We start from the raw sequence: 23,795 nt of genomic DNA, 5'->3' as shown, positions 1-23,795 counted from the left end.
GTATTTCAAAAACAAGTTTCAGAGGCAAAATCATGCAAACTTAGGAGAATATGAAATCAAGAAGAGTATACATTCCCCAACTTGATAGAGCAGTACAAGAGCAAAACAAAATACAAGATTTGAAGGTCAGATATTATAAGATGAAACCATGTGATCTACCCACAGACGACAAACTAAAAGGCTGAAAGATGCATATTCATCCTTTGAGGAACTGCGGACTAGAAATAGGATCTCTCTGGGACTTACACGCTAACAGTCTTTATACTCTATGGCTCTATGAGTTTGACATTTCTAGTTTCCATATATAATACCTTGCTTTTTTGTCACAATGCCATCATTTACGGCTGACATAAATTTTCTATATCCATTCATTTGCCAACAGGCATTTTAGTTCTTTCTACATCTTGGCTGTTTTGAATAATGCAATAATAGTCATTGGAGTACAAATATTAACCTCACTATAATGATTTGATTTCATCTGGGTATCTAGCCAGACGTGGGTGTCATAGACTGTGTGCCTGTTCTGTGTCTATTTTATTAAGGAAACTCCATACTGTCTTCAATAAAAGCCCTACCACTTGCATCCCCACCAACAAAGCACAAGGGTTCCCTGTTCTGTGTATTGTGCGTGCGTGTATGTGTGTGTGTGTGTGTGTGTGTATTTTCACACAGGTGGGGAGAGGAGAGTAGAGGAACCAGCACTGGCCTGGCAGCCAGCAAGTAGCAGCTACAGCTTCCCAAGGATGAACCTCTGGACTGCAGATCACCGTGGTGCTACTTGCCCTCTGATTCTTGGAAAAATCTTTCCCTACATCAGAGAACTTAACGGCCCATCTCAAGTTGTGTCCACAGACACATACCTAGCAGAATATCCCTAACGAAAACCTTTTGCCATTCAAAGCTTAGTACTCATAATTTTCCTTCTGGACTCAAATGAACTTACAGACTCTCATGGGGTCCAACACAGTCTCCATACAATCTGTATCAACTCATCCTACTATAAAATACGAGAAAACATTCTACTTCTAATAAATCACGCCTGAGGGAAAACTACATATATTTTCCTTCACCATGAACACAGACCAGACACTGTCATCTCCAAAAAACTATATATAAAAGAAAGATGTTTCCAGTGGTGCACATGCCCCAGTGATGCCCCCAAATCTCCCACAGAAATATTCCAAATTCTCTTTTGTACCTTTCACAGTGCATCTAAAACTTTCTTCATTTGGGACCCAAAATACTAAAAAATACCAAAGATAACTCACAACATGATCACTGAAATTTTCCCTGTATTACTCTAACAATTGCACAATGATTCTAGACCATCCAAAAGACCCAAGAGAAGTCACCTGTGGAGTGGAGGCTGTAGGACACCCTCTAGGTGAATAGCCTGAGGACAAGGCACCCATCCTCCTGCACCCAAAGATCCCCGTGGGCTCAGCTCAGGCCATACTTCTCACAACACTGGAGAAAAATGTTTTTCTCTGCCTAAATCCACTGCCTTCATTCGTCCTCAGGTATAACCATGAAATACCCAAATAAACCAATGCATGGAAACCTCAGTCTCAGCAGCTATGTCCCAGGGAACCTGAGCTAAGACACTATGGCACCTCAAACCATGCAATGCACCCACAACTACCTATAAACCCAATACCAGGTGCTCCAGCCAGAACTGACACATCCCTTGCCACAAACCCCTTGAGACCAAAGGGACAGGTGAACACACCATTCATGGGGCTCATCTTGATGCCCGCCCTTGCTGCCATATCCAGCCTATAGAACCCTACAGGGCCCCCTTCAATTTCCCCATTTTTCTACCTCTCCTCATGCAAACACGGGCAAAGAGGGCTAAAAGGCACAAGTATCTGTCTGCAGAGGCATCGCAACAGGAATATTCACAAGAAACCATCCAAAGGACGCTGGGCGTTCAGTATGAAGGTCAAGAAGTTGACCCCCTCCTGGGAAAATTTACCAGCAACTGGGGACGTTATGGACTTCAGTTACAAAGGCATTTGAATTCAGTGAGGAAGTCTCAAAGAGAGAGGGTCCCCAGGTCTCTTGTCTCCTGTTCTCCCAACTCACAGGTAATTAAAAGATTAATTAGGGGCTTCCCTGGTGGCGCAGTGGTTGAGAGTCTGCCTGCCAGTGCAGGGGACACGGGTTCGAGTCCTGGTCTGGGAAGATCCCACATGCCACGGAGCAACTGGGCCCGTGAGCCACAATTACTGAGCCTGCGCGTCTGGAGCCTGTGCTCCGCAACAAGAGAGGCCGCGATAGTGAGAGGCCCGCGCACCGCGATGAGGAGTGGTCCCCGCTTGCCACAGCTGGAGAAAGCCCTCGCACAGAAACGAAGACCCAACACAGCAATCAATCAATAAGAATGTGAATTTCTTTAAAAAAAATTTAAAAATAAAAAATAAAAAAAGATTAATTAACCCTAGCTCTTTGACAGGGACTTCCTTCATTCCCCTTAGGTTCTGGATTTATGCCCCCCCTTAGCACAGTGAAATCAGTATCCCTGACTCTGAGCAGATGAAATGCTTGAAGGCAAAGCTCCTGTGCCAGGCGGCAACTAATCCTCGGATGTGCAGAGACCGGAACACCTGGGGGCTACAGGGGAGCAGTGACACAGGAGGCTAAACACGGGGGCACCTCAGGACACTGCATGAGGACATCAGATTTGTAGGGCTTTTTACAGCTCCCTACATCTTCTTGCTTTTGAGTAATTAGGTAGCCACATGGGGTAAGGATCAATTAAAGTCGAAATGTCCAGAACAAATATGGGAACCATCCTCATCACCTACCCTGTTCACCTGGTCTCTCCTGAGGGGAGATTTACTCAGCCCATCCCACAGTCCCAGCTTCTAAACACATCCCCAGAGTGAGATGCTGCAGCCATCCTCAGGAGAAGAGGAAAACTGTGTGCTCTTCAGTGAAGCGAAAATGGGAAAGACTCCAAATAATCAATGGAGAAGGGCATTTCTCATGAGGGTGATTGATGTAGGGACAATAAAACCATTAGTGTGACAAGAGATTGTCAGGAGCGGGTGGGGAGGCCTCTCTGAGCCTACACCTGAAGGAGTACAAAGGGCCTAACCCGTGGTGACTTAAAGGGAGAAGGTAAGAACAGGAACTAAGAGCTGAGACAGAAAAGGTTTTGGTGCTTGGGAACAGAGAAAAGGTGAATGTGACCGGGGCAGAGTGAACCACGAGAAAAGGTTAAGCTCCCAGGATGAGGCTGGAGACCCCGGCAGGGCCCTGAGGATGACACAGGGCTGTGTAGCCACAATGAGGAGTCAGGATTTTGTCCACAGGACAAACGGTAGCCAGTGGAGGTCTGAGTGTAAGAGTTGAAAATTAAAATTAGGGGCTTCCCTGGTGGTGCAGTGGTTAAGAATCCGCCTGACAAGGCAGGGGACACGGGTTCGAGCCCTGGTCTGGGAAGATCCCACATGCTGCGGAGCAACTAAGCCCGTGTGCCACAACTACTGAGCCTGCATGCCACAACTACTGAAGCCCGTGCGCCTAGAGCCCATGCTCCACAACAAGAGAAGCCACCGCAGTGAGAAGCCTGCGCACCGCAACGAAGAGTAGCCCCCGCTCGCAGCAACTAGAGAAAGCCTGCGCACAGCAACAAAGACCCAATGCAGCCAAAAATAAATAAATAAAGTAAAATAAATTAAAATTAAAACTCTAAATTCAACTGGGCACTGCCACACACAAACTCACGCCTAACTGGGCCAATCATTTCAGGGGTCTCTGTTGCTCAAATGAAGAATTTCTGGTGGAGTTGCTCACCTCCATGTTACAAGTGGGCTCTCTGAGGCAGTTATGAGAAAGTCTTGAGTTGAGTAAACAGAATCAGGTGTAACTGAATTCTGAAAAGGTCACCCGAAGGGTTAAGTGGGCAGAGTTTGTCCTTATTGCTCATCCTATTTAAAACACCATCTATCATGAGTCTGAGAAACGGAAACTTCTCTTTCAAGGTCAGATCACACTGGTACCAAACATTTAATTCTTCTTTTCCAGAAAAATCACATTAAAATAACTTAAAAATACAAGGAGTTTCCAGTTGGCCTAGTGGTTAGGATTCTGGGCTTTCACCGCCCTGGCTCGGGTTCAATCCCTGGTCAAGGAACGGAGATCCTGAAAGCCGTGCGGCGTGGCCACTGCAAAAGCACAGCTGTTGGCGCAGAAAACATTGTAAGGGGTCAGCTTAGAAATAAGCTCTCAGCAAACTTCTTCATCATGAATACAGAGGCTCTGTTGGAAGCTTCCAAGTCAATCTCGTCCATCCTTCATCAACTGTACAGAACAGTTAAGAGGGACCTGAGGGAAAAATCTTCCTATCATCTCACAGCTCACTATTTTAACATATCACAGAAAAAGGAAGGAAACAAAATATAAGGCTAACTAGCTAAACTTGATTTTGAATGTTAATATAAAAGATCATTGACATCTTTGCCAAGTACACATCAAAATAGACAATTATTTACTATTCACCAAAGAACTTTTCCAAGAGATAAGATAAAGAGGAAGAAACACACAGATACCAAATAAACCTCAAAAAAAATTTAAAGGGAAATAACTTGTGAATTATTTTTAATCTAAAAATTCTGGTGTCAAAGTTTTAAATACTTGAGAATATAACATATTTAGAAAAGAATAACATGAGTAGATTATAGAAGGCACCAGAGCTTATTTCAGAAGTTAATAATTATTTATAGAAAAGTAGATATTGAATATACTGACTTATTTCAAGCTCTAAATAATTAAATATAAACAAATGAGATCGAAAAAGTAAAGCCTGTACAAAAAAACAACACTTTTAACATTCACTTAAAGAGGCACCAGGTGGTGACAGTCATTTCTTGCCCAACTTCTCCTCTACTCCATGCCAGGAAAAGGGAAGGGGGTTATCCACAAATGTCTGAGCGAAGTCACTCCTCCCTGGATGAACAGCTATTACAAAACGATGTTATCTTCTTTTTTTTTTAATTTAATGTTTACCTTATATTGGAGTATAGTTGATTTACCATGTTGTGTTACTTTCAGGTGTACACCAAAGTGATTCAGTTACGTATATACACATATCCATTCTACTTCAGATTCTTTTCCCATATAGGTTATTACAGAATACTGAGTAGAAGTTCCCTGTGCTACACAGTAGGTCCTTGTTGATTATTTTGTATATATATATATATACATATTTTTGGCTGTGTTGGGTCTTCGTTGCTGCACGCGGGCATTCTCTAGCTGCCGCGAGCGGGGGCTACTCTTCCTTGCGGTGCGCGGGCTTCTCATTGCGGCAGCTTCTCTTGTCGCGGAGCACGGGCTCTAGGCCTGCGGGCTTCAGTAGTTGTGGCTCGCAGGCTCTAGAGCGCAGCTCAGTAGTTGTGGCACACGGGCTTAGTTGCTCCGCGGCATGTGGGATCTTCCCGGACCAGGGCTCGAACCCATGTCCCCTGCATTGGCAGGCGGATTCTTAACCACTGTGCCACAAGGGAAGCCCCCAACTGATTTTTGACTAAGGTAACAAGGCAATTCAATGAAGGGAAGATTTTCAAAAACTAGTGCTCATCAAGAAAATAATCCTGGGACTTCCCTGGTGGCGCAGTGGTTAAGAATCCGCCTGCTAATGCAGGGAACACGGGTTCGAGCCCTGGTCCGGGAAGATCCCACATGCCGTGGAGCAACTAAGCCCATGCGCCCCAACTACTGAGCCTGCATTCTAGAGCCCATGAGCCACAGCTACTGAAGCCCGTGCACCTATAGCCTGTGCTCTTCAACAAGAGAAAGCCCGTGCACAACAATGAAGACCCAATGCAGCCAAAAATAAATAAATAAATTTACTTAAAAAAAAAAAAAGAATCCTAGCAGGGGAAAAAAACCTCCATTTAAACTTCATACCTATACAAATATTAGATCGAAATTAAACTAATGTAAAATTATAAAACTTTTATAAGAGATTTAGGAAAAACACTGCAGAATAAAATCTTCAGTATCTCAAACTTGGGTAGGGTTCCTAGACATCACAAAAGAGCATGACCCATTTTTTAAAAATGGATTTACTGGACTACAACTAAATTTAAAAAGGTTTGATCCATGAAAAACCATGTTAAGAGGACAAAAAGAAAAACTATAAAATAATGTAGAATATTTTGCATACCACATATCTGCCAAGGGGAATATATGTACAATATACAAGGAATTCTAAATCCATAACATTAAAAATCAAATTAGAAAACAGGCAAAAAGAGGGGCGTTCCCTGGTGGCCTAGTGGTTAGGATTCAAGGCTTTCACTGCCATAGCCCAGGTTCAGCCCTGGTAGGGGAACTGAGATCCTGCAAGCCACGCAGTACAGCACAATCCAAAAAAAGAAAAGCAAATGGGCAAAAAGAACAAAGGACAGTTCCCTGAAGCAGATATACAGAGGAAAAGTAGGAAAAGGAAAATATTTTCAACATCGGCATCCAGCAATTGTGACACCTCCGCATTTTCCGATTCCTCCACGTCTGACATCAGAGGTCATGGTAAAAGACCTACTACACTCTGGTGATGTTCATTAGGAACCTGTAATTATCTGTGGGAACTGGCAACTGGGAACAAGGTTTTTCAGAAACATTCTAAGCTCACCAAGTCTGCACTATCATTGTACAGTAGTGGAATTGATGTTGCAGTACTAGGAGAGGGAATTTCAGAATCACAAACATATCTCAGGGACCGGCTGGATCTCTCACTCACCAACATTCATACACCACACAGAGCCTACAGTCTGGTAGCAGGAAGGAATCAGCTGAGTATTTTGCTGTTTCAGACTAAGAGGCAGTCTGTATGGGGAAAAGGAGTAATGCTCACATCTCAAACAGGGATTTCTCTAGGTTAATAACTTTTCCAGGGGCACAGACACAAACTTACAAGTAATAATTCCTGAGAAAGGAGCTGAGTTTTGGAGATAATCTTCAGGTCCTAAAAGCCACTCTAGTCCCTGACTGCTACTCACATAACTTAACGTAATGCTCACTGATGGTGGTTGTTGATGTTTTATCTATGTAGCATTTAATCTGATATTAAATATACATATGGGGGCTTCCCTGGTGGCGCAGTGGTTGAGAATCTGCCTGCCAATGCAGGGGACACGGGTTCGAGCCCTGGTCTGGAAAGATCCCACATGCCGCGGAGCAACTAGGCCCGTGAGCCACAACTACTGAGCCTGCGCGTCTGGAGCCCGTGCTCCGCAACAAGAGAGGCCACGATAGTGAGAGGCCCGCGCACCGCGATGAAGAGTGGCCCCCGCTTGCCACAGCTAGAGGAAGCCCTCGCACAGAAACGAAGACCCAACATAGCAATCAATCAATCAATCAATCAATCAATCTTTAAAAGAAAATAGGCTTATGGTATTTTAAAAAAAAATTGTCTTAGTGGAAGAAACAGGATTCATCCAGTGTTATGACAAAATCGATTAAATTTTATTACTTCTAACAGGAGACTTATGGTACATTTGGAATAAAACAGTAGCAAAATGTAATGGCAGGTGTTAAATGTGAATAATACACTCACACACGCTATTCTGATTAAATGTTCCTCTAAGAATACTGCTGTCTCCATTTTCCAAGAATAAGACTAATTTTCCTTGAAACATAGATCTATACAATTGCTATTGCCATCCAATGGAGAAAGGGACCATCTTTTCCTCCACATCACATCTACCTGATAATCAGTCCCTGTTAACCTGTCACTCTCCTGCCATGAAAAGCCCAGTCCCTTAATGTCCTGCCTGCTCTGTTCAAGGTCAGCTGGCAGAGCATTCTGTCCTATAACCCACTGTGGCCAATCTATGGACGGGCACCCTGAAACGTAATGAGTATGATGAGTCATGTCCTAGTTTTACATTATTCTCTGCCGCTCCCTGACGCTAATTCACACACTATTCAATTTGATAATTCAGGGTCCTTGTTCTTCCAGGCAACATGGAAGTGAAGGAACCACACCGAATGAGGTCGGCCCCTTCATCTTATTGGCTCCTTTCTAGAAATGATTGTGAAAGGCCTATAGTGAAGGCATAAGATCAACAGATTTCAAACTTCAGGTTGAAAGGCATTAGAAGTAATGTACCCTTATCAAGAAAACTCAAATAATTGACTATTCATACAATGAAGATAATTGTATGAACATATCTCCTTCGACCTCTCATATAAACATCATGTCATAAGTTTTTAACGTGTTGTGACTTGTAATGATTCTGTAGTACTTACTATCTCAGAGAACTAGACGTATTTATTCCTAGTATGCATTCCCTAATGTGTGGTCTCTTGTAAGTATTGCTCACAAAATTCACCAAATTCATTACATTTGTAAGGATTCTCCCAAATATGAGTTCTTTGGCGACCCCTCAGGACGCGATGTTTCTTAACAGTGTTTACGTGGACAGTATACATGTATGAATTCTCTCATTACACCAAAGGTGTAGATACTTGACGAAAAAATTTACAGCATTCATTACATCTGACAGCTTGTTCTCCAACACGAATCCTCTATGTTCCACATTTTTGATCTTCAGGTACAAGCCTTACCATATATATTGCTTGGTGTGGATTCCCTCCAAATTTTATATTCTGAAGTCTAGTGCACTGTGAGGCCTGGATAATGTTTCAGCCGTGGTATGGATTCCAACTAAAAACTTTGAGACATTCATTACATTTCTACGATTTCTGTCCAGTATGGATAATCTGGTAAGTGCGGCTTTACCACACTCATAACTGTGCATGTTTTCTCCCACTATAAATCTCCCATGAATTTAAAGTGTTAATTGTGAATGAACACCTTCCCACACATATCACATTAATATGGTTTCCCTTCTGTATTTATTACCTCACGTATAGTAATCGTCCAGATGTGAGTAAGGTCTTTTCAGTTTTTAACACTCATAAGGTCTCTCTCCAGTATGAATTTTCTGATGACTTGCAAGGATTGCATTTTGACTAAAGACCTTGCCACACTCATTACATTTGTAGGCTGTCTTCCAAGAATGAATTCTCTGATGATGACTTGTAAGGTGTGCTTTTTCACAAAAGAACTTGCCACACTCATTACATTGGTAAGATTTCTCTCCAGTATGAATTCTCCGATGTCTTACCAGATTTGAATTCTGACGGAACGCATTGCCACATACATCACATTTATATAGACTGTTTCCTGTATGGATTATCTCATGACCCCTGAGATATGAGTGCCAAAGAAAGGTTTTCCCACACTCATTACATTTGTAAGGTTTCTCTCCAGTATGAATTCTCTTATGAACTACAAGTTGTTAACTTGTACTGAAGACCTTGATACATACGTCCCATTTATGTAATGTCTCTTTTGTATGGACTATCTGATGAATCCTGAGAAGTGAGCTTTGACTAAAGGTTTTTCCACACTCATTACATTTGTAAGCTTTCTCTGCTGTATGAGTTCTCTGATGACATGAAAGGTGTGAACTTCGATGAAAGCATTTCCCACATACATCACACTGATATGGTTTTGCACCTGTATGGATTCTCTGATGTTCTGTGCAGTGAGAGACACAAGAAAAGGTTTTCCAACACTCATTACATCTGTATGGTTTCTCTCCAGTATGGATTCTCTGATGAGTTGTAAGGTATGATTTTTGAATAAAGACTTTTCCATAAACATCACATTTATGTGATTTCTCTGCTGTATGGATGGTCTGATGTCTATTTAGGTATGATATCTGAAGAAAGGTTTTCCCGCACTTATTACATTTGAAAGGTCTTTCCCTGTGTGCTTTCTGGCCTTGTGTCATTATTGAAGCGTGCTTAAAATCACTCCGATATATATTAGAAATGCTGGTTTGGACACTAGAAGAAACTCCTTGAAGTGGTGAAAATGAGGAACTACAGTTAATATTCTTGTCAGCTTGATTAAATTCATCAATTTTCTCTTCACTTTAAAAATATGCAGTTTGGGACTTCCCTGGTGGCACAGTGGTTAAGAATCTGCCTGCCAATGCAGGGCACACGGGTTCGAGCCCTGGTCCAGGAAGATCCCACATGCCGCAGAGCAACTAAGCTCGTGCGCCACAACTATTGAGCCTGCGCTCTAGAGCCCACGAGCCACAACTTCTGAAGCCTGCACGCCTAGAGCCCAAGCTCTGCAACAAGAGAAGCCACTGCAATGAGAAGCCCACGCACCGCAACGAAGAGAAGCCCCCGCTCGCCGCAACTAGAGAAAGCCCACATGCAGCAATGAAGACCCAATGCAGCCAAAAATTAATTAATTAATTAATTAATTAATTAATTATTTTTTAAAAACTGAGGAGAAAAGAATATTATACTGTACATATATTCGCCTACATACTATAAATAAGCAAATGCTAAAGAACACACAATATATTGTAAAACTAAATAAACCAAAACTGGCTTATCTAATGAATTACCTAAATAAGTGGAAGTTAAGAATTGGGAGACAAATATAGCATAAAGAAAGTGAAGAATTTGATAAAACAATTTTTAAAAAAATTTTTTTCTAAATACCTTCTATAAAACAATATACCCATGAAGAAGTATAAAACATTCTGAAAGGCCATGATATGTAAATCAAACTAAAATATTTATCAATGAAATTTTCTGCAGTTATAGTAACAATGAATGAATACTGCAATTCACTACCTACGCAGTGCACTTAAATATCCAGTTCATTGGCTCCAAATCACATGTAATAAAGAGTGAGCAATTTGCAACTTTATTAATAGGGTCAGAAACAATGTTGTTGAGAATAAAGTGCAACAGAAAAGCATACAAGATATAATGCAAACAAAGGATGTCATAATAAACATTACAGAATATTAATTTTTTTTTATACAATAGTAACTTTTGAGCCTTTACAATAAAACATACACTATTCTAAGCCATCTAACAATACTAAATTCTTTTAAAGGCTTGAGGAAAATTATCACAATTTTTCAATTAAGGGAAACAGACTCACAGGTTTATGTACATGACCCCAATTGACAAAGAAACTAGTGAGACAACCAGGATTTGAACCTGGACCTACAGTCTGAGAAAACATACTCTTAACCATGACCACCCACCCTAACAGTGTACATTACAAAATGTTACCAAAAAATCAGGAGTTAAAAAGACAACTTCAAGAAAGATGCAATAAGAAGTGAGCTGTGTAAGTAATAATGTTATTCAGCCAACCCTCCTGGAAATGGATTCTGAGTCATCATGGCTGCACTTACTTATTTAGGTCCTGTCACGAAAAAGTTGTTCAATGAATGAAGACAGGTTATTTTTACAGTGTATTTTTACATGTGGAAGACGGAGGGATGGGTGAAGATGTCCTGTGGAAACTGGGAAGTTCCAGAGAACAACTTAAATATGCTAGGAATGAGTGTTTCCATCCACATCAAGATACCATGTAAGGAAAGATAAGGACTGAGAAAGGGCCTGAGTGGCATGCAGGGTATATGCATATGTGGGAGCACAGCTTGTGACTGCATATCTGTGTGAATACAACTATAAGAGGGCAACTAAAATACTGACCTTAATAGAAAAGAAGAACTGGTTCACCAAGAAGCATACTACTGTCCAATTTTTAACTATGAGATTTTAAAACAAAGAGATTGTGATGTTGTAGAGAGAGAACAGGTTTACATCTATTACACTATTTACTATGTCATGTATCCCACTGAATATTCCATAAGCTCCATTTCCATGCATATATTCAATAAAAACATACATAATATTCTAGGTGATTGGGCAAGCATTTTCTGAGCAGAAACCAGAACAAAAAACCAGGAAAAGGCAAACTAAAGCAGGTGGATGAGTTTATTCTGTGCACACACATGCAGACCTAAGTAATTGTACCCACAGTACCATAAAGTAGGGAGACCATGATTTCAGAATGAAGATCCTGGCTGGGTGAGCAGAGCTCATATGGGGAAACAAGGCTAGCAGAAGGTGTTTGCCAAAGTCTGAGCATTTTAAGGATATGATCACATTAGTTAAGACCATGAACAAAAAGAAAAATGCTACTAAAATATTAATAAGACACTTTAAAAAAAGGAATGCATTGACTTTGGTATATCAAAAGTTTATGCTAACACTCCACATTATTAAACATGACAGCGTTCCTTTAGCTGACCTCTCTAATTATCAAAAATCATACCAATACATTTCTTAACACAAGCTCTGCAAGGAGGAAAAAAAACAATGAGGAACGATGTTAGAAGGGTAACAGAACAATAAACCACAGGCATTCATTAACACAAGAGGAACACAAGTTAAAAACAATAAACAAAAAAGACTTTGGGAAAACTCTACAAACCAGTAAAGAAGCTGGAGGACCTAAGAAATTGCCTGTCCCAGAAACGCTAAACCGAAAAGTGTAGGAAAACTTATGACAATTTCCTGGCCTTTGACTCCCCAGCTCTTTCTTTTATATATCATTGAGATTGAACTGTAGGAAGCCTCCCAATTCCCATATGTGCACTCAAGAGGAAATGTAAAACAAAATCACAATGAGATATTACCTCATGCCTGTTAGAACAGCTGTCATCAAAAAGACAAGAGATGACAAGTGTTGTTGAGAATGGGGAAGAAATGGAACTCTAACAACTATACTGGAGAATGTGAATTGGTGCAGCCACTTTGGAAAACACTTTAAGGCTCCTCAAAATATATTTTAAAAAGTATATACCATATAATGCACCAATTGCACTATGAAATCACTGTCTTAAAAAGATACCTGCACTCCCATGTTCATTACAGCACTATTTACAATAGCCAAGGCTTGAAAACAACCTAAGTGTCCAACAGACAATGGACAAAAAAAAATCTGGTAGATATACAATGTAACAATATTTACTCATGAAAAAGGAAGAAATCAGGTGATCTGTACCAACTCCATTGGACACTGTGAATATTTGCTCAGTAAAGTATTCAGCAATAAAGACTAATATTGAATGCTCTCACTTATCAGTGGAACACATTATTAAAAAGAAAAAAAGAGTCAAACTAACAGAAACAGAGTAGGTATTGGGGGTTCGCAGAGTGAGGAGATATTAGTCAAAAGAATAAATTTCCAGTTGTAACTGAATTATAGGAATCAAATGTACAGTATGGTGACTATAGTTATCAATACTGTGATATAAAATTCAAAGTTTTCGAGACAGTAGACCTTAAATGTCCTCACCACACAAAAAATACTATAATTAATGAGTGGATGACGTGTTAAGAAAACTATTGAGGTAACCACTTTGCAATATAAACGTATATCAAATCATCACACAGTACATTTTAAATTTACACCATGTTATAATTTAATTAAATTCCAAAAAAAGCAGGGAAAGAGAAAATACAATAAATACACAAAAGAGGTACTGGCTTACAATGTATATTTTTTAAATTAAAAAAAAAAGAACAAAAGGGAAAGATCTAAGAAGTACATATGCCTAAGGTATCAGAAGGTTAGGAAAAAGAATTAGATTAGATATAAATGAAATACAGAATAAAAACTACAGAAAATAACAACACTACAAGTTGGTTTTCTGATAAGAATAACAAAATTGACAAACTCTTATTGACACTGAATATCAAAAAAAGAGATAAGACCAAAATTATTAAATCAGAAATCAAAGAGGGTACATTACAACAGACTGAAACTGATTCTACAGAAATCAAAAAAACTAGAAGAAAATACTAACACAGTTCTATGCCTAATTTTAGATAACCTAGAAGAAATGGATAAATTCTAGGAGAAACACAACCTGCCAAGACAGAAGCATGATGAAATTAAAAATCTAAACAAACCTATAATCTGTAAGGAGATAAATCACTAATCAAAAACCATTCAACATAGGAAAGCCAAATAACTTCACTGCAGAATTCTATGCAACATTTAAAAACAGTTAAGACCAACCTTCCTTAAATCCATCCCCCCAAAATTGAAGAAAATGAAACAGTTCCAAACTCTCTCTCAGGTCAGAATTACTCAAAGACCAAAGTCAGACAAAGACACTACAAGATAATCTGAGACTAAAGTCGCTTATGAATAATGATGGAAATATCATCAATAAAATAGTAAACTAAAATAAACACAACATTAAAATTATTATATACCATGACTAATGGCATATAATTTTGAAATATAAGGATGGTTCAACATATGAAAGAAAAAGACGATATGATCATCTCAATTGATGCAGAAAAAGCAGCTGACAAAAGTCAACAGCATTTCATGATAAAAACACTCAATAAACTAGAAATACAAAAAAGTTACCTCAACATAATAAAGGACATATATTAACAACCTACAGCTAACATCATACTCAGTGGTGAATAACTTAAAGCTTTTCCTCTAAAATCAGGAACAAGTTGAGAATACCTGCCATCACTATTTCTAAAAACATATTACTGCAAGTCCTAGCAAGAACAAAGAGGCAGAAAAAGAGATAAAAGGTATCCAAATAGAAAAAGTAAGCATTACTTTTTCTCTCTGTTGACAAATGACATAATTTAATATGTAGAAAACTCTGACGGTTCTGCAAAAAAAACCTGCAAGAAAATAATGAAGGAAATCAGAAAAATTACAAGATCTAAAATCAACAGGCAAAAATCAATTGTGTTTCTATACATTAACAATGAACAATAAAGAAGGTCAGAAAACAATTCCATTTACAATAAAATAAATTAAATATTCAGAATAACCTTATACAAAAAGGTAAAGATTTGCACACAGTAAACTAAAAACAGACCTGAAAAATACTAGAAAAGACACAAATTAATGCAAAGATATTCCAAGTTGTTGTCTTGGAAGTCAACATTGTCAGGATGTCAGTACTACCCAAAGCATCAACAGAGTCAACCCAATCCCTAGCAAAATCCCAATAGTGTTTCTTGAAGAAATAGATAATCCATCCTAAGATTCATATACAATCTCAAAAAGCTTTCTATAGCAGAAAAAAGGTGGAAGAGAACAAACATGGAGGTTTCACAATTAATTCAAAATTATGACAAAGCTAAACTAGTCAAAACAGTGTGGTACTGGCACAAAGAGAGACAGAGAGACCAGTGGAATATGAGACATCAGAAATAAACTCTTGTGTATATGGTCAAATGATGTTCCACAAGAGTATCAGGACTGCTCAATGGGGAAGACAGTCTATTAAACAAAACAAATTGTGGTTCATCATTAAAGGTATCATTCTACTTCGTAAGTTCTCTGATTTCAGTGCTTAAAAATTAGGTGTTGAGGTAGAATGAACAATGGCACACACAAGTGACAAAAAATATGGCATCAACAACTGTTTACTCAACAGCCTCACAAATATGAGGATGTGAACTTGGACAATGTTATCGCTAGGAGAAATTCCTACACCATATACTGAGGCCAAAAGAGTCATTAATGTATGAGAACAATATTTTCACAGTGGCCTTGAGACATGCATTTGTGACATACCCAGAGAAAACATAATTCAAAAAGACACATGCACCCGAATGTTCATTGCAGCACTATTTACAATAGCCAGGTCATGGAAGCAACCGAAATGCCCATCGACAGACGAATGGATAAAGAAGAGGTGGTACATATATACAATGGAATATTACTCAGCCATAAAAAGGAACGAAATTGGTTCATTTGTAGAGACATGGATGGATCTAGAGACTGTCATACAGAGTGAAGTAAGTCAGAAAGAGAAAAACAAATATCGTATATTAACGCATGTATGTGGAACCTAGAAAAATGGTACAGATGAACTGGTTTGCAGGGCAGAAATAGAGACACAGATGTAGAGAACAAACGTATGGACACCAAGGGGGGAAAGTGGCTGGGGGGTGGTGGTGGTGGTGTGATGAATTGGGAGATTGAGATTGACATGTATACACTAATATGTATAAAATGGATAACTAATAAGAATCTGCTTTATAAAAAATAAAATAAAATTCAAAAACAGGGGCTTCCCTGGTGGCGCGGTGGTTGAGAATCTGCCTGCCAATGCAGGGGACACGGGTTCGAGCCCTGGTCCGGGAAGATCCCACATGCCGCGGAGCAACTAGGCCCGTGAGCCACAACTACTGAGCCTGCGCGTCTGGAGCCCGTGCTCCGCAACAAGAGAGGCCACAATAGTGAGAGGCCCGCGCACCACGATGAAGAGTGGCCCCCGCTTGCCACAACTAGAGAAAGCCCTAGCACAGAAACAAAGACCCAACAGAGTCATAAATTTTAAAAAATAAATAAATAAATAAATAAGACTTAAAAAAAAAAAAAAGAATTAGCATTGTCGTCACTGTCATTGTTGAAAAAAAAAAAATTCAGAAACAAACAAACAGAAAAACTGAAAAAACTTACTGGTCAGGCTCTTGTGATACTTTCTGTCTCATACCCTAGAATATGCAGACCACTCTACTAAGTAGCTTCGAGTGGTGATTTTGTACGTAGCAAGAAAATATTACAACATATGAGGGAAAGTATTCTCAGTTCAAGTATTTTCTGTTACCCAGTAAACACATTCCATAGAGAGTACACCAAGAGTTGTCTGTTAACAAAGGATAGATTATCACAGCAAAGAAACTGGATAAAAATTTAGATACCACGGCTATGTACTTCAAAAGCAAATTGTAGAGGCAAAATCAAGTAAACTTATGAAACTATGAAATCAGGAAGAGTATACATTCCCTGACTAAGTAGAGCAGTAAAAGAGTGGGGAAAACAAACAAGGTATGTGTGTCAGATATTACAGACCTTGAGATGAAACCATTTGCTCTACCTATAGATACCAAACTAAAAGCCTGAAAGATGCACATATTCACCCCATGAGAGACAGGGGATTAAAAAGACGATCTCTCTGTCCACTGTCCTTACACTTTTCCTAAGTAACAATCACAGAAGATCCAGGGACTTCCCTGGTGGCGCAGTGGTTAAGAATCCACCTGCCAATGCAGGAGACATGCGTTCGAGCCCTGGTCCAGGAAGATCCCACATGCCGCGGAGCAACTAAGCCCATGCGCCACAACTACTGAACCTGCGCTCTAGAGCCCACGTGCCACAACAACCGAAGCCCACGTGCCTAGAGCCCATGCTCCGCAACAAGAGAAGCCACTGCAATGACAGGCCGGCGAACTGCAACAAAGAGTAGCCCCCCGCTCACCGCAACTAGAGAAAGCCCACGTGCAGCAACAAAAACCCAACTCAGCAAAAAAAATTAATTAATTAATGAATTTAAAAAATACAATCACAGACGATCCAATCAGGCTGACGTAGCACTGAAGTACGTGGCAAAAGCAGAACAGAAGAAATGTCTGAGGGATCTACATAACCAGAGAGGGCTTGAAACAGCTCCATGCAGGTTCGGAGGTGCCAGATGGAATCAAAGAGCAGCTAGTGTTTTCCCATCTTCTCTTTGGGTCTTCTAAGAATATCAAATGGGGATAGAAATGGGAAAGGTCCAGGGATTAGAGTCTTGAGGCATCAGCTCTTCTCTATATGGACGGAAAACAGAGCACCCGATGGAATCATGCCCTGAAGGACAGATGAAGGGGAAAGAGACCCTGATAAAGTAGCCCACCTCATGCTCCTCAAAGTCAGGCACCAAGGAGTTCACAGGAGCCAGAGGGCAGTGTTATAGACCATGATAAAGACTTTGCCTTTCTCTCTGTAGGAGGTGCAGTACCAATGGAGGACGAAAGAATACATTTTACATGTTGAAGGACAGAGTGATAAATTACAAAGAAGAAAATTTTACACTCAGCAGTCACAACAGTAAGTAAATTTCTGTATTTCCATAGATCAATCCAATGAGGGGAGTTTCACAAACACTATGACTACACAGGCTTCCCCTCTGCCCTTCTTAGCTATGACTTGTGTTCACATTTTGATACATGCCCAAGCACATTCACATCACTCTCCACAACACAGCACTCTTTCTCTTGCTACAAAATGGGTAAAACATTCAGATGAGAACTAGAAATTCCTCCATATAGGAAGGAAACATAATTTGCTGTGACTTTTCTAGAAGCCTAGTTCTTTGTTAAGCTAAGGATTGAGGACATTACTGATGGGTCTAGAAAAATAATTCAAAAATTCACCCACTGCTTGCCTCCTTCTGAATACACAAGGAACAGTATAATATGCAGAAATGAAGCTCACTTCCTAGAACTCCTAAATCGAAAGCGCATGGGTAGAAAACAGGAAACTGAGTATATTAAGAGTTTGCCATTGGGAATTATAAATACGTTAAGTTCTGGAACAACCCTTCATGGATCACAAAGTGGGCAGATCATCAAAGGAAAAGGTAAATTTAAACCTCTGATGCCACAAGCTGGAGCTTTTCATGTCCAAGTCAACAGGGATTTCAAATCAGTCAAGCAAAACAGGGGCTCCCAAGAGGCACACAGAAAAAATGCAAAGATATCCAAGAGCAGATCCCAGCTTCTAGAGGGAAGTTATCCTCACCCAGGGAGAGCAGGTTCCTGCAGGTCTCCACCATCACGTCCCTGTACAAGGCCCTCTGAGCAGGGTCCAGGCATTCCCACTTCTCCTGAGAGAATTCTATGGCCACATCCTTGAACATCAACTGTTCCTGAAAGGAAAACACATTTCACAAAGGGGCCATGAGGAGAGTTCTTATTTTCACAAAAAAATGAGAAGAGGAGAGAGGGGTAAGGATCAATTCATTTAAAGTACGTACTCTGACAGATCCACTTAAATGTATTTGGAGCAAATTATGGGTCTCTAATTTTAATTCCTCATGCTTTTTCATAAAATTATGATATCCTCCAATTAATGTGGACTTTTCATATTTGTGGACAATACATGAAATACAAATAAAATTCAACAATGGCTTGGCTATGCAGAAGTGTTACATATTGTGTTTTACACACTGAGAGATATTCTATGTCTACATGACTTACAGTATGATTGCCATCTCAAGAGATGACAAAGTCGGGACATCGCTGGTGGTCCAGTGGTTAAGACTCCACACTTCCACTATAGGGGGCACGGGTTCAGTCCTTGGTTGGGGAACTAAGAACCCGCGTGCCGTGAGACGCAGCCAACAGTTAAAAAAAAAAAAAGAGATGACAAAGTCCACAGTGGATTTTTTAAAAAATGAAAATATTAAATGACAATGAATAAGAATAGCAATGACTTAAGGTATGGGAATATTTCCTATATAGTAAGCATTACTCTAAATGCTTCATTGGTAACAACTTTTTGTAAACATCATAGCTCATTAGAAAGATCTGCTCCCATCTTTCAGAGGAGAACACTGTCAGAGACACTCTGAGAAACTCAACTTAGGTCAAGAAGCTAAGAAGTGACACAGCAAAGCACTTGAACTAACGTGTCTGAGCTGTGGAATGAAAGCTAAAAAAGCAGAAAGTTAAGTAACAGACCATTGAAGGTACACTGACAGAGGGTTCCCTGAGAAAACTTGAATGAAGTTCAAGGTGAATAAGATGGAAGAACATAAACGGTCATTATACATGTGGGCACACAAACACATGCACATAAAATGTTAGGAATCTTACTACTATTTAAACCATTAAAAGAATACTGTAGAGAAAACTCAAGGCCAGGCAATATATTTATGATATACTTTCAACTGCAAAAAGATGTAAAACATAGTTATGAAATTGTGATGTCTGTTATCAAAGCCACAGACTTGAACATCTATGAACTCTACAACACACACGTAAACACACAATTTACTGAAATACAGGAATTGTCTCAAGAAATGTTTTTACATGATTTTTTTCATTTTTATTCATGTAAATAAGCATTCTGTGGACAATTAAAAAGTATCAACAGTACTAAATGGTACTGACATGATAAAAATACTTTTACTCCAATCTTAATAACTGTATTCAAAAATATAAATACAATTTAATAGATTTCAGTGTACACAGATATGCAGTAACAAAAGCCATAGTTTCTTTGTTTTCCCCACTAATGAAATATTGATTCAAAATAACAAAAGGTATTAGAATTATACATTATTTTCATTTATTAAGAAAAGAATTATCACACTAATAAAATTTAAAACTTCTTATAGAATTAAAAATCGTGAGAAAACACAATATGGAAAAAATATATGGTAATTAAGGAAGAACATTTCACCAAACATCATGATCAGAAGGAAACACTCAATGCATTCCCCTAAAATTACAACAGTGGAGTAAAGGGAGCTGCCCAGGGCTCCTGCCTTGTAGCACTACACAGTGTGCCTTAGCGGGGAGCAGTAGAGAAAGTAACAGAGGAAAAAGAGAGGGCAACAGCAGGAGACAAAGAAAGAGCATGTCAGAGAATTGGAACTTCTAATGTTCGCAAATCTAAGGACACGGAAAGGAGACAAGTCAAAGTATGGAAAAGATATTCCATCTTAAAGAGAGCAAGGGAGGCTACATTACATCAGACAAAATAAACCAAAAACAAAAGCATTATGTAATGATAAAAGGGTAAATTGCCAAGAAAATATAACAATTAAAAAACGTGTACTTCTAACATCAGAACTCCCCCCAAAATGAGGCAAATCATACCAGAAATACAGAAATAAATAACATCACAATACTAGTATGAGACTTCAGTACCCTAGGTTTACCCTAGCATGCAAACAAAAAGATGAATAAGGAAACAGAGGACTTGAACAACATTGTATAACACTTGTACCTAATAGACATGTGCAGAACACTCAACCCAACAATAACAGAAAACAATTCCTTCTCAACCACATGTGAAACATTCTCTATGACAGACCACATCTTAGGCCACAAAACAAATCTTTTTTTTTTAAATTAATTTATTTATTTTTGGCTGCATTGGGTCTTTGTTGCTATGCGCGGGCTTTCTCTAGTTGCGGTGAGCGGGGGCTACTCTTCATTGTGGTGTGCAGGCTTCTCATTGTGGTGCCTTCTCTTGTTGCGGAACACGGGTTCTAGGCGCATGGGCTTCAGTAGTTGCAGCATGCAGGCTCAGTAGTTCTAGCTTGCAGGCTCTAGAGCGCAAGTTCAGTAGTTGTGGTGCACGGGCTTAGTTGCTCCACAGCATGTGGGATCTTCCCAGACCAGGGCTTGAACCCATGTCCCCTGCATTGGCAGGCAGATTCTCAACCACTGTGCCACCAGGGAAGCCCCACAAAACAAATCTTAACAATTTAAGATTAAGATCATGAAAAGTGTCTTGTCTAACCACAATGAAATGAAAGTAGAAATAAAAAGCAGAAGAGGCATTAGACAGGAAAAAAAAAAGTTCTCCAAATCAAAAAATAAAATAAAATTATCTTTTTTGTAGGTGACAAGGTTTTTTATATGTACAAAGCAAAACAATTCCACAAGTAAACTACTACTTCAAAAAACAACTTTAGAAAAGTTGTAGCAGAAAAAAATCAGCACGCAAAAATCGGTTGCATTTCTATACACAATGAACAACGTCAACAGAAAATTAGAGAACAATACTATTTACTATACCATCAAAAGGGATAGGATACTTAGGAAATACTAGTGAAGAAGGTGAAAGACTTGTACTCTGAACACTACTAAACGTTGCTAGAAGAAGTCCATGCAGACACAAATAAATTAAAAGACACCCTGTACTCATGGATTGAAAGGCTTAGGATTCTTAAAATGACCATATTACCAAATATGTTCTATAGATGCAATGGAATCCCTATTAAAATTTCAGTGGCAATTTTTGCAGTAATAGAAAAAAATCTTGTGAAAATTTCTATAGAATCTCAAGGGACCCCAAATAGCCAAAATAGTCTTCAAAAGGGAATTGGAGGCTGACATTTTTAGATTTCAAAATGTATCACAAAGTAATCAAGATGATGTGGTACTGGCATAAACACACATACCTAAGCCAATAGATCAGATTAGAAATCAGATTCCAAATAATCCTTGGAATATATGGAAAACGTAATGATAAGGGTTGCCAAAACTATACAAAGAGGAAAGGATAGTCTCAATAACAAATGTTGCTGAGAAACTAGATACCTTACTAGCAAAGGAATGAAGCTGGAACCTTACGTGCATCAAAGGTAAAAACCTCTGTGTGTCAAAGGATAAAACCAACAAAATGAAAAGACAACCTCTGAGGAATGGAGGTGATGAAAGTGATTTAAAGAATTTCCAACTGCCAGAGATTTAGGTTGACTTCAAACTTTAAATTTGATGACTGAATAAAACACCCTTGGGACTTCCCTGGCAGTCCAGTGGTTAAGACTCTGCGCTTCCACTGCAGGGGGCACGGGTTCCATCCCTGGTTGGAGACTAAGGTCCCAGAAGCCATGCAGTGCGGCCAAAAAAAAAAAAAAAAAGGTCAGAACAAATTGCCCTAATTAGTCTGACTTCCAGATTTTACTCAGGTATTGTGCATATTAATACTTGACTTTCATTAATACCTGTCAAGCAGGATACTGCAGAGTCAGAGAAGATTAGGGAGTCCAAAGAAGGGCATTATAGGAAGGAGAGACAGAGAAATCAACTGAGAATATGAGTTTACCTGAGAAAGAGCCATTGCAGACTCCAGTTCTTTCCTCTCCCTCCTCTTCCAGGCTTCTTCCTCAGACAACATGAGTTTTTAGAGGTCTATCCTGAAAGTTGGAAAGATGCTGTTTAATGCTTAGAATCAACACACCCCCTTCCTGAGTCACCACCACACACACAGGGAAGACCTCAGCACATGGAACAGACAGTCCCCTGCTGCCCACTGTCCCAGGAGGGGCTCAGGACAGTAAACTCCCACACAGAGACCAACCAGTGAGTTTTCCCACCCTTTCCTTCAGATCTCGCTCCCCTCCTGGTGAGGCCCTCACGTACACAGCAGCAGCGGGCACCTCAGCTGGACCCGACGACCCCCTGCAGGTCACAGACCAGCCCTGATCCACCCCCACGCAGAGCAGAGCCCCTCAGCCTCAGCCCAGATCTCAGCCCTCAGGAACGGGGGGACCCAGAGTCCTGATGCTCAATGATGGATCCAGATTGGAATCACCTGGGGCACGTTAAAATACTATTGAGGCTGGATTCCACACTGACATTATGAAAAGGAATCTGTGGTCAGAGGGTACAAAACACGTATATGCAGAATGCCTCACTGATCTAATGTGAAGCCTGGGTTGAGCACCACTCAGAGGTGGGAAGCTCTGCACACCCACTTTCTTCTTCTCTGCCAGCTTTACAGAGCTCTAACTGATGAATAACAAGGGTGAACATATGAGGCATACAATGCGATTATTTGACGGATGTGTAATCATTATCAAAATAAAGGAATTTACATGTCTATCAACTCACAGTTATCATTTTATTTCTGTGTGTTTAGAACACTTAAGTGAGGGAATTCCCTGGCGTTCCAGCAGTTAAGACTCAGTGCTTTCACTGCTGTGGGCCTGGGTTCGATCCCTGGTTGGGGAACTAAGATCCCACACACAGCCAAAATACATGAATAAATAAATGCATAAATAAAAGAACACTTAAGGGATGCTCTCTCAGCACATTCCAAGTATAGAAACACACTATAATTAACGATAGTCAGCACAACAGACATTAGGCGTACGTGTTGTACTTATTCATTTTACAACTGAACATTCGTAACCTTTGACCAACACCTCCCCATTTACCCCACCACCCAACCTTTCCTAGCAACCTCTATACTCTATGGTTCTATGAGTTTGACATTTCTACTTTCCACATAAAATGTCTATCTTTTTCTATCATAATAATGTCATCGTTTATGGCTGACATGAATTTTCTAAATCCATTCACTTGTCAACAAACATGTTGGTTCTTTC

At 39.7% G+C, this 23,795-nt stretch overlaps 2 protein-coding genes and 1 pseudogene across 3 annotated transcripts in view; 2 read left to right on the top strand and 1 right to left on the bottom strand.

The window, feature by feature from the left end:
- Positions 1-23,795, top strand: part of LOC309648134 (zinc finger protein 610-like) — a 412,471-nt gene that overhangs the window by 250,505 nt on the left and 138,171 nt on the right. The gene's annotated exons all lie outside the window — the stretch shown is intronic.
- Positions 1-23,795, top strand: part of LOC309648189 (uncharacterized protein) — a 284,457-nt gene that overhangs the window by 140,721 nt on the left and 119,941 nt on the right. The window lies entirely within an intron of this gene.
- LOC309648238 (heterogeneous nuclear ribonucleoprotein A1-like) overlaps positions 1-23,795 on the bottom strand; it is a 64,896-nt pseudogene that overhangs the window by 10,447 nt on the left and 30,654 nt on the right. The window contains exon 3 of the transcript XR_014268676.1: positions 22,511-22,601. The product of XR_014268676.1 is annotated as a heterogeneous nuclear ribonucleoprotein A1-like (transcript). The remainder of the gene's footprint in view (positions 1-22,510; positions 22,602-23,795) is intronic.

Source organism: Balaenoptera physalus, assembly GCF_965194825.1.
Source record: "Balaenoptera physalus genome assembly, chromosome: 19".
Lineage (NCBI taxonomy): Eukaryota > Metazoa > Chordata > Mammalia > Artiodactyla > Balaenopteridae > Balaenoptera > Balaenoptera physalus.
Note: the sequence above shows the minus strand (reverse complement) of the source record. Positions and strands in the feature narration are given on the sequence as shown.